Here is an 18,456-nt window from a genome sequence, read left to right on the forward strand (position 1 = left end):
ACAAAGGAGGCTCAAGGGATAAAATCTTCATAAAGACCCTCATAATGGCTTGTAAGAGCAATAAAAGGGCTTGGAAGAGTCATTTATGGCCTAGTGGGCTTCATAAAGTTTTATGGTTGAGATATTTTGAGGGAGATGAGAGAAATTTTGACTTAGACTTGATTAGGAGGGTTTTAAGCTTTCTTAAGATTGTGTAAATGATTAGAGGATGGATTAGGATGGTTTAGGATTAGCTTAGAGATAGGCAAGTGGATGGCATTTAATGAGGGTGGGTGAAGGAGGAGATATTTGTTAACTTTGTCTTGGGTTAGTAAGTCTTAACCCATTTTTAGAGAATTTGACAAGGTTAGGAGGGGATTAGGATTAGGTTTAAAGACATCTTCTAGAATATTCTAGACTTTGGATGAGGATAAAGACTTTCTAGAAGAGTCTAGAACTTCTTAGGATGAGGATAAATTAGATTTGTAGGAAATGAATAAAGTTTTATTTATTTCAAGGGTTTGGGTTGAGGAGATATTTATTATAACTTTTTTAATAAACATGAGGATTAATATTTAATCTTAATTAAATATTTTGAGTTGGGATTAGGGGTAGGAAATGATGGGATTAGCCTTTAATTAAAATTAAAGAAGGATTAGAAGATTTTGGAAGAGGTTAGTGGTCTTAAGGAAATTGGCCATGTTTTGGGCAAAAAATAATTTTATTTATTTATTTTGGGTCTTTTGGTCAATTTATTAATTAAATAATTAATAAATAAGGAAATAATGTTTAAATAAGATTTAAACATTTTTGGGAGGGATTCCTTAATTAAATATTTTAAATTAAGATAAAGGGATTTAATGGCATAAAAATAAATAAATTAATTAAATAATTAATTAATTTATAAATGATGATGTCATCAGGAGTTTTTCAAAAAATAAAAATACTTTATTTTCTAAAGGTTTTTAGGTGTGTACAATCCCCATATCAGTTATTTCTGAATTTTGTCTCCTTTTGATTACTTGGTCATTTTGATATTGTATGAGTAAAGGCTTGTGCAATTGAATGCAATCCAGTTAAGTTGTATATATGTTCATCACTGCTATTAGTTTAATGGATTAAGTAAAAGCTTCGATGAATTTGATAAGGTTGCTAGAGTAATAGAAAGGATTTTTGAATGATAAATTCTAATAAGAATTGCTGATAATATTTGTTGTAAGGCAACAAATTAGATCTAAGGATTTGTAGTAGACTCTAAACTGCAATGGATTAGGCACTAGTCAAATTGTTTCAGCTAGAAGAGAGATGTGTCATAAATGGTTTTCAAGTGTAGAATTATAATCAATTTTACTTTTATTTCTTAAAGATCTTCAAAGTTGTCCAGTACTTGTTTGCATGGAATGTTTTAGCTTTAGTTAGTCACTATTGCTGAGAACACATGCAGACCTATAGAAGAATTTTGGCTAGATCTGTTATATGGGATGTGTTTATCCAATTGTCATGAATTACCCATGTATTTGAGGATTTGAGATGAGAATCAGAATGAAACTAAAATAACCCTCATACAATGTTTCCTAGTCTTGAATCATCCCTAGGTATACCCACCCTACTTTTGTAGTGCCTAAAGAGTAGAAAACCACCCTTATTTTTGTTGAAGTTGGGTCCAAATGGTTTGCACATATAATTGTTAATAGGAATTGGCTAGTCCTTAGATTGTGTGAGTGATAGTAGTTTTTCAAAACACCAACAAAATGGCAACTCTATTGGGGAGTTGTCCAACACGTTTGTGAAAAGTGCTACAGTTTCTTTGGTCCTACTGTGTACATGTGTGTTAGATTATCTAAGTTTTGTCCATGATCATCAGGGGATATTTTAGTGACAAACCTTGAGAATTTAAAGAAAATCCCAAATACCATAGTGACACACTGACGTATCGAGTCTTTCCAAGTGTCTTATCTAACAAGCAAGAGTTGTAGACTTATAATCTCAATGATTGGTCTATCTATATTAGATATTTCTTTTTCTATTTGTGTGTTTTTTCCTTAGAGTTAGGAATAAATTTCATTGTGTATTTTACCAAAAATACGGTGGTGACTTAGTCAAGGTTTTGAAGATAGTGCTTGTTTTAACAAAAGGTTAATATGGTTGACAAGAGAAAGAACACAAGAGCTTATATGAGAGCCATCCTGATGTACCAATGTATACTAATTTATGCCAATGTGGTAGAAAGAACCAAAATAAGAAAAGGACAGATCCAAATCCCACCTAGAAACCCAGAGGTAGTGTATCCATCAATTCCTAGTATCAACCAGTATTAGGGAGAGAGTCTCCTTGACTCAATTCTGAATCAAAAACCACAAGACTCTTAGGAAGGATTTTCAGTACCCCAGTACCAGATGAAAGAACATATCAAGATAAAGATATGACACCAATATGAAATGCTTCACCAAAGCTATATCTCATAGCAGATATGAATTGTAGGCTAGGATTTAGGAGTTTTTTTGATGATCCTTTTAATCCCAGAGCACTGTCATGTCCCCTTTTCAAATAATTAAAAAAAAAAACTTTGCTAAGGCAGGCAGGCCCAAGAAAGTGAAGTTTCAGAAAAAGGGGGTTAATCTTTGGAAACCATTGGACTAATAAATAAAAATTATTATTAAAATATGTTTCATTAACCTCTCTTGGATATGAGTTATGGTTATTCCCTCTTTTAAGGGGTTTTGGAGGCATTTTGGGCTGATTGGAGAACTTGATTTTTGCTCATTCTTTGTTATTCTTCAGAGGCTATCAATCCTGTGGAGAAGGAGACCCAAGAACGGGAGTTTGACGATTTCTAGGGAGACCCAAGAATGGGAGTTTGCAGGTTTCTAAGAAGTATAAGGATGGGAGTTTGAATCCATTCAATGTGCATGCTCATAGAGAGTTTGCCTTTGTGCTGAATAGTGCAGATTTGTGAGTTTTCGGGGTTGTTTTTTGGTATGAGTTTGGTGTTTTCAGTAGAGTATTTCATATCAGTTTGGGTTGCTACTGTATTTCAGACTTTAAGATGTTAAAATAGAGCTGAATATATGTATTGGGATGTGATTAAACTTTTGAGATAGATTATTAGTGTTTTTGTGGTGTTTCCGGGCATTTTTGTGTTAATTTCGGGAGCCCGATGAGCATAGTTTTTGTCCTACATTTGAGAACTGTTGTCTAAAGACTATACGGATCTGGAAATGTCATTTTGTAGGCTGTTATGCTGCTGAAATTTCTATAAAAATTTCCACTTTCAGATTTATTAATAATAGGTGAAGCTGTGAAGCTTTTGGCACAATTTCTGGCATACCCGATTTGGAGTTTCTTGAGAAATTTGGTGGATCTTTGTGATATTAGTTGTTTGATCTTGAAAATCTGATTAGAGGTTGGAAATATCATAAAAAATCAAAAAAGGGACATTTCAAGCACCCTCATACATGGAGCCCAATCTTATAGATTTGGACGATCCTACTAATTCAAAGGCTACTTCTATAGACCCTAAAGAAGTGAAATCTAAGATAGGAGTTCTAAAGAAATGGGTTGGTAAGGAAGAAGCTAAATGAATTCATCTTGAAAAAGAGAAGGAGCAAGCCACCTTGGATGCCATAATATAAAGGGATGCTCTACTAAGAAGGATGGTTGCCTTGAAGGAGCAGAATAAAAAGTTAGAAGAAAAAACTATGACTCTCCATACTGATGTTTTTGGAGATGTAGATACTTTGAGATCTAAGGTTCAAGAACAAGAAAAGCTCTTAAGCCAAAGATAAGAGCATGTTATTACCCAATTCCAAACCTATAAACTTGTTCAAGTAGACCCTATAGAACCTACTATAAAAGCTACAAATAAAGGGAAAGGAAAAGCCATAAGAATCCAAATAATGAACCTCAAGCTCTACCAAGAAAATATATAAACCCTCCCATGCCAAAATTAGATCTAGACCTGGAAAAAGCTAGAAAGGAGAAGGGAGATCTTGCAAAAGAACTTGAGAAGGTTGAGAATGAAGCTCAAGTTGTAGAAACTAGGAGAAAAATCCAATTCATAAAATTTAATTCTACATTGGCTTCATGGCCAAATTTGTCTATCCCATCTGTAACTCTTGCACTGGCTAGTGGTCCAATAATCTCAACTCAGGGAATATCCCAATCTACCCTTGCCTCATCATCCACCATTAGCACCCAAGTCCTCTTTGTCCAACATCAAGAAACTCAAAATGTAGTTCCTCTAAACCAAGCTAACATAGTGAGTACCTCAAATGTTCCTAGTTTCTAGAAGAAATATGTATACCTAGAAAAGTATAGACAAATATCATTTGCTGGTATTCCTGGTGCTCCACATCCCATATTGTTTGATTTAAGAGATAAAGTGGTTAAGTTTTCTAGGAATAATGTTCTTACTAGTGAAGAAAATTTGATAATTTTCATTAATATGTTAAATGATTATGAAGTTGAACATGAAGATATGGTAATGAAATTGTTTGTGCATTCACTAACTGAGGATGTGAGGGATTGGTTCAGAAGGCTACCTGATGACAATATCACCTCATGGAGTGACTTAGAGAAATTATTTAAAGAGTAGTATGGAGATATTACCAATGCTGGGTTCATGTTGAATGAATTCAATAACATTGAGGAAGATAAGAAAATAAGGATAAATATGGTGAAAAAGCTATGTATTGTAAATAATGAAAAAGAAATAATAGAAATTCTAAAAGGAATAGCACCATTATTGAGAAATAAGAAGAGATCCATTCTCCTTATGGGAGGAGGAAATTATGAAGAAGTGAATGTGGAAAATCAAAAGGTAATAGTCACATACATGTCTACTATGCCAAAGAAGAGTGCACAACTAGAGAAGGCAAGCCCTATGCCTAAGGAGTCTAAGAAAAGTGTGCAAATAGAGGAGACAAGTCCTACTATAGTACCAGTCAGTCCACCTCATAGTTTTGAGCAACCAACTAAAACACCAATTCCAAGTAATTCACCACATATTACGATTGGTAGTGAATTATGCAAGTAGATGACACCAATGTGACAATGGATAGAACTGAGGACCCATTTAAATATTTTGGTTCCAACATTGTTGTCAATATGTTTTATTACAATAGCTCATCTAATGAAGAAAAAGATCAGGAGCCTAAGGAAGAAGATGCACCTTTTACAAAGAAATTTGAATCTAGCATTGGAGTAGCTACTAAAAGTGTCCATACAGCTACAAAAGTAGTTTTACCATCTTCATCACCTATACAAGGAGTTGTGGTCACAATAGTAGCAGTATAGTTAGATGAAGAAGATGAGAGAAAATTTTATTTCTTCTTTAAGTAAATTTCTTGGAAAGAAGAAATCAGTCAAGTCTATTGAGAAGACTTTAACTTTAGTTTTGGATAGATTAGAGAAGGTAGTAAGTCCTATTGATACAGCTACAAACATCCAACATAGACTAGCAATTTTGTGCAAAACCTTTGACAATGAGTTTATAACACTTACCAATGTGGCTACAGTTCAAGCATAAACTAAGCATGATGGTGAACTTCTTAATACCATGTCTACAAATATACGAAATGATATAAAAACACTAAATAAATGCAATAAGGCATTGAGGTAGAGTATGGAGGAAGGGAATTAGATATATTCTAAATGCAACATGGCATACCTTCATCTTCACAATTTTACTAAGTCAAAGAGAAGGTAATTGAGCTTTAGACACTCATTGATAACTTTCTAAAACAAAATTAGAAGTTACAAACCATTGAGCATACAATGCAAGGACTTCATGACAACATCTATGATATACAAGTAGAAAAGGAGAAAGTTCTAAAAATGTTTACTATTTTAAGGGACCATTTATCCCCACAAATTACACAATTACAAAATTAGTTGGAGGAATTCTTGGTAGCCAAGTCCTCATATAAAAAGTTTGTGGCTATAGATTTGAATGTAGTAGAGTTAGCTACATATTCTCTATGTGTGCTAATCAATGTGTCTGATGCACTAAAAGATAGTTGCAAGAAACACCTTGTTTAGTTGAAGACTAATGTTAGTTATTGATTTTCCAAGTTTTGATGTAGCTTTCAAATTTTGATAGGATTTTCCTTTTGTTGATATCTTTGTCAATGATGTCAAAGGGGAAGAAATAAGGAAAATTGTAATTGTAAGTTATATAGTTGTACTTTGAAGTATAGTAGTAAGTTTTACTTTAAGAAATATTTATAATTAGATTTATAAGGGATGTAATCCTTTTTCAAAATATGAATACAATTTTTTTATTGTGTTATGGTTACTTACTTTTATTAGTATGACAAAATGTTTGGGACTTAGCCAATTTTCCCAAAATGTTGCCATCAATGCCAAAGGGGAAGATTGTTGGTCATATGACCAATTAATCAAATAAGGTGAGATATGTGGTTGTGATTTATGGAAATATTTTTTTTTCAATTTAGTCATGATTATTTATGAATGAAAATTTTCTAAGTACTAGACAATGTTACAAAAACATGACAAGATTTGTTGATAGCAGAATATTCCCTTAGAATATTCTCTTGTGTAGTTAACCCTAGATGCATGACATCATCTTGATGATGCATACCAGTGCACATGTTTGTATGATCAACCTAGTTCAAGTTATGGATGGAATATTGATGCAAATACATCATAGTACAAAATAGAGCATGTCAGCAAATTGACTTTGTACAACTTGTAGAATTGTTTTGATTACTAAATCTTGATGAGCCAACTCTAAGGATTCTATGTAAGTTAATTAAGGAAGAATTTATTGATGTGTTTGATATAAGTAAACAACTTCAATTGTGAAGTTAAAATGACAATGTGATATTATGATATGTAATGCAAAGCAATATTATGTGAGATATGATGCAAATTGATATGTGCACAATCACTCTTTGTATGAAGAATTGACAATCAGAAGAATTATGAAGTATAGAAAGTGATCTAATATTATATGTATACGTATTATCTTGAAGAACTTATTGTATAGTTTCATGTTAGGGAAGTGGGCTCTTCTTACACACATTTGTATATGATTCACCAACTCCTAATAGGGTTGAGGCTTCTAACAAGGCCTAGTCTCCTAGGGACTCGAGACAATATACATTTTTCATAGACTCCTAATAAAGTCAATATCCTTAACCAAATCCTTTATATAGTGAATCATCTTGTGGGTTTCATCCCCACTAGGGTTTTCCCTTGGCTAGGGTTTCCCTAGTTAACAAAATATGGTGTTATGAGTTTTCTCATGCATGGTTATTTTTTCTATTTAGGATTGTTGGTTTATTTTCTTATGAATGTGGAAAAGTAATTAATAACATTTAGTTGTGGGTAAAAACATTGAAAATACTGATTCACCCCCCCACCCCTCTTAGTATTATCTATTTCTAACACTCCCCAGTGGCACTATCCACACCAAATTGGTCCCATTGGACCTTGTACTAGAGGACATCCCTATCTCATACCTTGATGGTACACTACTTAATGAGTTAGGTGAACTAAATTGCCATCACCCCTAGATCTTGTACCTAGAATGTATGCTAGTCAAGCACATGAGATATCTCAGGATCATATATCTTAAGAAAAGAAACATGGAAGATGTTATAAATGTAAGCTAAAGAAAGTGGCAAAGCAAGTTGATAAGAAATTGGGTTCATAACTTCTAAAACCTCAAATAGACCAACAAACCTCAAGGCAAGCTTTGATGTCTTACCAAATGAGATTGAACTCTTATGTGGTCTAACCCTCAAAAAAACCTTATCCCTGATCTAGAACTATTAGAAAGTGCATTTCCCATCAACGTAACTCATTTGATGATTTGCTACCTCTTTTAGTTGACTTTGGTTTAAGATCACCTGCTTTTCCATCTTTATTACCATCTTAGGGCCCACAATAACCTTGCCCTCTATCCTATCCAAATAATAGGAGTCCAACACTTCCATCTATAAAGAGCCTCAAAAGGAGCCATACCGAAGGAAGAATGATAGGAGTTGTTATAGCCATACTCTACCAATGGAAGATACTCCTCCCATTTGTACTATTGATCCATGCAATTCATGTGTAACAAATATTAAAGCATCTAATTCACCCTCTTAGTCTACCCATCACTCTCAAGGTGGTAAGATGTGTGTTGAAATTTAGGCATGTACTAAAAGTGGAGTTCAAGGTTGTCCAAAACCATGAAGTCATTCAGGTATCCCTGTCAGAGATGATGGTCTTTGGAATACCATGGAGTCAAAATATCTCTTAGACAAATTTCCTTTCCAAAACTAGAGATCCATCCTTTAGACTGGCAAGAATAAAAGGGATAGCTTTGGCTAATTTTTTTACTATGACCAAGATGACATCATGCTTGCATCGAGTCATGGGTAAACCTTGTACAAAGTCCATACTAATAACCTGCAATTTATTCTGTAAAATCTCATGTGGGTATAGAAGACCTACCAAATAGACATGCTTAGCCTTGACACAATAACATTCCAAATACTGGGCCACATACTCTCTCACATCTCATTTGAGTCCTGACCAAAAGTATAAAGGTCTCAAATTAGCCATCATCTTATTTACCCCGGGGTGCCCTAAAAATGGATTGCACTGCATCTCCTCAAGAATAACTTTCTACAACCCTTCATGGATAGGAACATATATCCTATTCTAGTACTTAAGTAAAAGAGTAGTCATGAACTTGTGAATTAGAGGCATTAGTGTCCAAAAATGACTTTACCCATTCATAATGGGTATCTCTAGGAAGGTACTGAAGAATGTATTCTCATACAAGTTTGAGATGTAGTGATAGAAGTGATATGCCTCCTACAACTAAGTGCATCTACTATCCTATTCTCTTTTCCTTCAATATAATCTATGCCAAAATCATATTCACTGAGGAATTCAAGCCCACCACCTTTGTCTAGCATTCAGGTTAGGTTGAGTAAAAATGTATCTGAATCCCATATGATCATTATTAAGCTCACATGGATTTCCCAATAAGTAATGATACCACATCTACAAAGCATGTACTATCAAAACCAAATCTAAATCATGAGGAGCATAATTTACTTCATGCAATCTGAGCTTCCTGAACTTGTAGGAAACAACCTTACCATCCTACATTAATACACCCTGAATCCCATCTCTTGAAGCATTGATTGTGACAACAAATTATCCATTAGGATCTAGTATAACCAAGATAGGAGTGGTAGTAAGCCTTTTCTTAAGCAACTAAAAGGATTTCTCACATGCTTCTATCCACTCAAATCTTTTACCCTTGCACTAAAGAGATGTGATTAGTGTTTCTATGCTAGAAAATCCCTTAATAAATTTCTTGTAATACCCATCAAGACCCAAAAACCCCTAACTTCACTTACATTCTATAGAGTTGTCCATTCAAGGATTTCTTTTATCTTTGCAGGGTCCACTACTATGCCATCAATTGATAAAATGTGTCCCAGGTAGTGGATCTCCTTATTTAAAAATGACCACTTGGAGAGTTTCCCACACAACTTCCTCTCTCTCAAACACTATAGAACTATGTGCAAATTCTCTTCATGCTCTACTAAATTCTTGGAGTATATTAGCATATCATTAACAAATATCTCCACAAATTTATCAAGATAGTCTTTGAATATGTTTTTTATTAGGTTCATGAAAGTGGTAGGTGCATTTATCAGTCTAAAAGCTAAGACTACATACTCATAATGCAAATAGCTTGATATAAATGTTGTCTTAGGTATGTCTTCATCCCAAATATGAAGTTGGTGATATCTAGATCTTAAATCAATTTTAGAGAATATAGGTTCTCCCTTCATTTGATCAAAAAATTCATCAATTCTTGGGAAAGGATACCAATTCTTCATGGTCACCTTGTTCGACATATGGTAGTCAATGCACAATCTTAAGGTACCATCCTTCTTCTTGAAAAAGATTACAGAAGCTCCCCACTATGATACACTAGTCAAATGAAACCTTTATCCAAGATTTCTTTTAGCTAAGTGTTCAACTCATACATCTTTGTGGAAGTCATGCTGTAGGGAACCTGTGATTGTGGTTCCACTCCTAGCATAAGATATATGGAGAAATAAAACTCCCTCTTAGGGGGTACCTTGGGTAAGTCATCTGGAAACACATCTCTAATTTCTTGTAGGATAGAATGATCTTCTAATTGAGGTGGAATCTCTTCCAAAGTCTTAACATGGGCAACACATAACTAGAAACCCTTCCTCTTTCCTTTCTTCAATTGCATTTCTGAATTTGCCTTAATTCTAAGGGTCATTTGACATTATTTACAATCATTGAGTGACCTACTTCATCAAGGCATTCAATCACCTTATCCTAATCATTTACTAAAGTCTTATGCTCACTTAACCAATTGATACCTAGCATGTCATTGTATCAGCTCAAAGGCACTACATATAGGTTGATGTCTATCTAAAAGATAGGGAGTTCCAAGTCACTACAAAATAAGAATTGATCTACCCTTCTTTTAACCTTGTTACCATACTATACACTCCAAAGTTCAGCCATCAATCCAACTCTAATAGGTATCTTAGTAGCTATCTTAAGATCTACAAAGCATTCATTAGCACTAGTATCTATAAGAATAGAAATAGGGTATCTAAAAAGTCTACCAGTCATCGATATAGGAGTGGCCTAATAACCTACCTATCTATGATCAACTATAGCATGAATGGGGTGTTATGGTGGAAATTCCTTCTTATCAAATTGATGTGGACACTTAGTGGAAAAATGGTTTCTAACACATATAAAGAATCCTATCCTAGGGCCTCTCCTATCATCATTCCTATTCTAATCACCATTTTTGTTCCCATTTCTTCCATTTCTATTTTTTTTCAATTTTGATTCATGTTCTTCTAATTTCCTTTGTTCTTGTTCCTGTTAGAATTTTCTTGATCCTTATCCTTCATGCTTCTAGTTTTTTATTTCTTCCCATTTCCCTTTTTCCTATCATCCTAATAACCCCTATTATCCTGATATGACCTTTTATCTTGGAACTTTCTTTTATAGTTTTGATTGGAAGATTTGGATGAGGAAGCATCCTTCAATCTCTATTCTTGCTTGAGGGCCTTACATAGTATGGAATACATGGTCTCAAGTTCCTACATTTCAACCTTACTATAAATCTCAGCTCTCAAAACCATCACAAATTTCTAGGTTCTAAATAGTTCATCATGTTGATACTGAGAAACATACTTCACCAAATGAAAAAGCACTCAAGATACCATGTAACATTCATTTTCCCCTAAACTAGCTTCTAGAAGTCTAATGATTTCTTGTCATAGAATAGCTAAGATTACCATCATTTGAAGAAAAACTACAAAAATTCTTCCCAAGGTACCTCTCCATGCTGAAATTTATTTTTAGCCATTACATTTTTCCACCAAGTAGCTACCTTACCCCTTAGCTGAAATGTGGCCCAAACTACTCTTGACTTCCATGTATAGTTCCAAACTAGGAGAGACTTCTCCATGCTGGTAATCCATCCTTCAACATCTTCCCCCAATGCTCTATCATGAAATGTAGGTGTACTAACCTTCTTGAGATCTTCTCTCAATTTAGTCAATATCTGTACCCTATTAATATTAATGAGAGCAACCTAACAGTAAACTTTTTCCATTTTCTCTACCTTAGATCTCCTAATAGCCTCAACAAACTGATCATCCTCACATTTCTTCCTCAATTCTTCTTCTTTCTTATGGAAGGCTTTCAAGTGCTGATCTTCATCACACTTCCTTGTCTCTTCTTTAGTGTACATCCCTCATGTCTCATGCTCTAGGTTATCCATCCTTTGGCCTCATTCCTATAAAAAAGCCTTGTATTAGGAAAATAGTGCTAATATCTAATCTAACCTTGCATTAGGTTCCTCAGATCTTGTACCACTACTAAACCCACCTCTACAATTAGCTCTTATGACCATAATAATAACTCAAATACCTAGCACACATTGGTGTAGGTTAGCACAGTAGCCCAAGGGCCTAGGGTTTTAAAAATAGCTCTGATAGCATATGTAAGAACCAAGTCCTAAACAAAGATACCACATCACATGCAAATGTAAAATATGGAAAAGAAACCAATCAAAACCAAAATTGAAAATTCAAATCTCATTCATTATCCATTAACTAAATAAATGTTACAATTAGTTTATCAACAATTTAGCATAATATTAAATTATTGATTATGTCACAAGAACATTATATCAAGAACTATGGTGCTGAAATACAATATATATATACATCACATGTTCATCAAATACATGAACAATAGTACATTACCAAATTTTAAGTTTATAGTATTCGATAATCAAGATTAAATCATATGAATGATATTGTACATCATCACCAAAAAGAAAATACAATACTATAAAATATTTTCTAAAACTTGACAGGTGTCTTGAAAGTGTATCTAGTCTCCAAAGTGATTAGATGTCATCCATCTACTATCTAAGATAAGAGTGTGGCCCAAGAACTTTTATCTCACCAACCACTAAGTGTTTACTCCTCTAGGATTCTTCTTGACATAAAGAATGACCCGACCCTGGAATGATAAGCCTTCTGATGGATCTGGTGAACTCGTGAAACATACTATATGCATCCATGTGCCTAGTAGCCTAATCAAGAAATATGATAGGGAAAAGGAAAAGAATGCTACACATCTACCCATATGTGGTGAAAGGAAAAATGTAACACATCTACCCACATGTACATTTCTTTTAACTAATGCATATGTACACAAATGCAAAAATGAAAATAAGCATAGTCATAAACATATGCTACATGTCAATAAACAACATACTTAAATGCATTGAATAAATATCTTGGCCAAGCAATAGATTTGTCAATTATCTTGAAAAGAGAGACAAAATGTAATGAATCCTACCTTTCAGAGCTTGATGGGTTGAGAGTACCAAAAATATAATGCATCCATCTCACCCTCCCTTATGCCACATTACACCCTTCCATGAGTTAGCCAATATCATACACAGGTTTCAACACCAAAAAGAAATTGTATATAAGGAATAATGTTACATGATTTTACTTATAATAATCTAGTTAATAGGCTACTAGGTATAAGGTAAGCCTTTATTTATTCAAGTATTACCCTTCTAATTCTAAATCTATGCATCCATAACAACATAATCTACAAGAAAAGTAATTTAAATAGAAAAATGTTTGAAACCAACAATAATCAAAACAGTAGTCCATTTATTATTAGTAGTTGCATAGGAGCTTGCAGGTTTTATCCTTTGTGATGAAAGAACAATTTTAGCATATACTAGGTTCAAAAATTATAATTACAACTGTACTAGTAAAGTGATATCTAATAGCTTTATAGATTTTTACCAAACCAAATTGTCTTTATATACCACCTATAAATTCAGTAACAACTACTATTCAATTGTTAACTCATTGAATACCAAGTTGGTACCAAAAACATCACTAATCTAGTAGTATGAGGAATTCAAGGGCTATATCATTAGTAATGTTTATAATTCAAGGGTTGTATCTTTAGTAATGTTTGAAATAGAAGTTGTATGTACAAGTAGATAGTTACAATATTTACATTTTGAGAACCTAATAGAATCTTCCCATCTTCCTAAAGCTCAAGGTGATTTAAATCAATGCTTGCTACTTCTAACTAATACATGATGTTTGATAATGTGTCATAATTTCAAACACATAAGGTTAAGTAATTGAATTTGAGCTCTATTTTCCATCTGGATGTTAGAGTAATATTCAAACAGGCTGAGAAAGCTTGAGAAATCATGTCTAACAATTGAATAACGGAGAAGAGGCACTTATATTTGGGCTTTTTTTTTTAAACTACACTTGTTTACATTCACTAGTCATTTACCATTTAGTATTAGATGGTAGCCCTAGTGGTGTTGTACTACATGAAAAAGATGAAAGAAAGCTTCCATTTGTTTGAGAGCTACAAAAAATGCTAAACCTACAATGTGCATGTGTATTAGGAAAAGTAAATGATCAAACTACATTATATTTTCCAAAGATTTGAATACACAATCACCAGTCTTTTATATGCAACAATAGACTTACATATATTTTCCACATATAGACACACAGTTAATAGAACTTTGTGTAAATGACATACAAGTTTTACTCTTTTAGAAAGAACAATAAAACAATATATGTACATTCAAACACACCATAGTTCAACAAGACACTCTCATTGTCTATTGATAGTAACACTTAGGAAGTAGACATTTTAAATCTAAAATGTACAACTCATTGTAAGTAGAAAAAAGAACCTAGTGTAATGTCAATGTGCATCCTTCTTGCTCTAGTATTTTCCTTAAAAACCCCTCATTTTGTCCTAGTTTCTCTAGCCACAAATGCCCTTCTAACTAATTCTTCTCTTATCTCCTACACTTGCATTCATGCAAAAATATGGGTCATATCTAATTCAAATATAGCAACATCAGCAACTATGATTTGCATTGAACTAGACATATTTTTCCCCAAAAGAGTCACAAGTGGTTCTAAGCTTCTCCAAAAAAAGAATAAACTTTTCTTAAACTAAATTTGTCAAAAGGAAGTATTAAATTTGGTAACTAACCCAATGTGTGGTTAAACGTAGTGATGGCCTCCAATTTTTTCCATAAAAATGGTATCTTTTAAAAACACCATTTCCATTGTGATTTGAATATAGACATATATATTTATTTATAAAAGAAATACAACACTCAAGCATATATTTTTTTGTTACATTTTCCATTTGATTTATCTTTTCTAAGACTAGGATAGAATCAAGATACAACTATATTAATTCAAATCTCTTCCATCTAAACATAACATTATTAAATTAAATAAGCACATTAACATTTCCTAAAATTATTTAAACTTCTGCATGGTCTGTGGGGTGCTAGGGATGATCTGCCTATTCCCTTTCAGAAGGCTAACCTTCCCTACGTCAACCACACCCTCATCCCAACAACTTGAAAATCACTATAACACTCACATCCAAAACATAAGTTAGTATCCAAAAAATTTGATAGCTAATTCAACATCATAAAATAAATGTGATAACATATGCACCAATATCCATAATACATCATCAGGTAACACAAGTCATTACATTAACATCTTAAATGATATTCATCATAACATAAAACATTATGAATAACATAACCAAAATTTTCCAATACCTTTATTTATCCATTAAATCATACTAATTAACACATCTTAAATGTGGTAGTTAACCTTAGCCATTAATTATTTCATGTTCAAAATCAAGGTTTCACTAGGTCAAAATCAACAAGGTTGTCACATAAGAAAAACAAGTAAAATCACAAAATGGGACATGACAAACTGGGTGTGAAGAACATATAAAATCTGATTTCTCATCATTTTCAGCCCTAATACTCATCTGATCAGATTTTTCACATGCTGAAACTCCTTCACACTCAAATAACTGATTAGTCACCAAGTTTGAAAACTTATCATGAAAGTGTTTACATAAAATATGCTAAACATAATCTTCATCAAAAAAATCATTAGAGTAAACTTTGAAATCATCATTTCAAGATTCATTAGCACATAAGGAAAACACAGAATTAGATTTACAATCTCTAGACTTTTTCTCTTTGTCATATGAAAAATCAAAAACAATTTCAGCATTATTATCATGATAAGAATCTAAGTAGTATGAAATTTCTCCCTAATGGTATTCTCCACATAATAAAAATTATCATGTGTATTGAAACTTGATCTATTATCACATGCACCTCCAAAACATGACAAAGAATGTTATGATTATGCCATTTTCAGCATCAAACTCTATGGAAAGGACTTTTTCTTGAGAAAAAAACATAATAGGGGACAACCAGATCATTCTAAGAAACATTTGCATACTTTTCAAGATCATGAGCTAGTAGTTCTAAAATTTCATCAACACTTAACAAAACTTCATCATAAGTTTGATCTTTCGAGTTCTAATCATAATCTAGCTTATCTAAAAAACTTATAGCAATAGTGCCATTAGTATAACAATCTAAAAAATCAGAATCATTACTACAACACATTTCCTCTTCTTTGTACAATACCTCTTTACTAGGTGTTTCATTTTCATCAAAAGAAAAGTTATCCATACCACTATTAGAACTTTCTACATTCTAATGCATATTGTCAAATGATTCATTTTTAGTTACATATCCATGTTTATCTTCTTGACTCAAAATCATCTGATTTAGTAGCTTTAGAATCCATCTCTTCAAAATTGGAAGACAAATTATCATTATCTATTGATTCAATACATTCATTATTACTTTTAGCACATTCATTTTTTTTATTAGAGGATTCAATACATAATTCATTGCTACTTAAATCACTCTCAAATTTCTTGAAAAGATATACAACATGCAAAATATTTTGTACTCTCAAATGTGTTGGCTAGTTAACTATATTAGGCATAAAGACATCTAGGAAAACAAGAGGCCATGAAGATTCCTTAGGTCTTAAATGCAAGTGCAAATCCATGAGTGAGAATTTGAAATTTACATAAATTTGATCATCTCTTAGACCTTGGATACTTCCTATTGCACTTACTATGAAACTAGCAATCTTATTGTGGATTTCCTTTTTCAACATAGCAATATTTTCAACCACACTTTCATAGTCTAATAGACTAACCTCAGATCTAAGATCTAATTCCATTTTAAAATAAAAACTAATTTCTACCTCTTTCTGCTAGTGCTAAAAGTCACTAAATATTGGTATTGATTTTTAACTCTTGACTTTCATAAAAAGAAAACACATGAGAATCAAAATACTTTAAGTGCTAATATTGAACTTTGATCTATTGATCTTAGCATAGGTGTAAACATGAAACTCCTTCACACCATTTATCAAAACCATGCAAAGCCTCTTAAGATGGTAAATGAAATTAGTACTGTGATTCACTTTCTTACATTTGAATTCTTAGAGCAGAAGATGTATATTGTAATATCCCAAAATTAGCTCATTGCCATTATGACCAATTCTGGTCTATTTCAATCAATCCTAAGTCCTATGTCACTAGGCAATTCTAGTTCTGATTTTTACTACTTGACCTAAGTGTCAAATGCAAAAAACCCTACTTTGCATTAATCAGACTATCTATTTAATTCTTATGTATTGACTCGAATTGGTCACATTAAACCTATTTGAATGAGATTTAATTTAATTTAAAGTATTTATACTTTAATTAAATTAAATTATCTCCTAAGGCTAATGTACTAAGGAATTAAAAATATTTAATTTAATAACTATGCTTATTTTAATTAATTGAATGTAATTATTCAATTAAATAGAAAAGGGATTTATGAGGTCATATTTCATTTTATTAAATTGAATATCTTTCCCAAATTCTATTTTTCAATTCAAAATGGAAATTCTCAATTAACTACTTATTGAATTAGAAGTGACTTAATTCACTTACTCTCACACTAAAGTGAATTTGATTTAATTTTTTCTATATACACTAATATGTTAGAAAGAAATACTAATATATTTAAAAATCAAAGCATTAACTAATAAAATTAATATAAACTTTAAGAGAGACAAAGTGAGGTCCTCAAATGAGAATATGAGCCATGGATAGGCTCTCTCAGTGAGGATGATCACTTGATTTAGAGATGTGTCTATTTGTGGATTTGGGATGTATGCTCAAGCTTCAAATTTCTTTAATGGTGGAATTTATATGGATTTTGGTGTGGATATTTGAAATTGGTATGAATTTGGCTTCTCAAAATGGCATGTTAACTTTAAGGTTATGGATTGTGATGATTTGGCTTGGGAGAGGATCCAATTTATAGGCAAGTGGCTTGAGGGGTGGAGGGCTAAGATGTAAGGATGAGGAAATGGTTAAGGAGGCCTCAGATTGAATCAAATGAGAGCACATGGATTGTGCTTCCTTATAGCCAATCAGAGAGTGACACATGTCATAGGGAGAATGGGTGGAGGAAAGGGCATGGATGAGTCAACAAGGGAGGCCCAAGGCTCTACATGGCCCTCATAAGTGCTTGTAAGAGAATTTAAGGCATTTAAAGGATAGTGGGCTTCCTTTGTGACTAGGTGGGTGGGATATTTTTGAGAGGAGACTTTGGCTTAGTTTAGGAAAGTCTTAAGCTTGCTTAGGAATGTGAAAATTATTAGGGGATGGATTAGGCTTGGGTTAGGATTAGATTAGAGATGGGCAAGTGGATGGCATTCATGAGGGTGAGTGAGTTAGTGACTAAGCTAGGTTAGTATGGGTGGATGGGATGGATTAGGCTAATGGAGGGATTAGGGATAGGCTTAGGGGTTATTAGGTTTGAGGGATAGATTTATTAAATAGATTTATTTAATAAATGGAGATTTTTGGAATTAGATAGGAGAAAAGGATTAATTGATAAATAATGGGTTATTTGATTTATCAATTAGGACTATAGATGATTAATTAAATTAATCA

This window comes from Cupressus sempervirens, chromosome 11 (assembly GCF_028749045.1).
Source record: "Cupressus sempervirens isolate cs-2001-9-10 chromosome 11, ASM2874904v1, whole genome shotgun sequence".
NCBI lineage: Eukaryota > Viridiplantae > Streptophyta > Pinopsida > Cupressales > Cupressaceae > Cupressus > Cupressus sempervirens.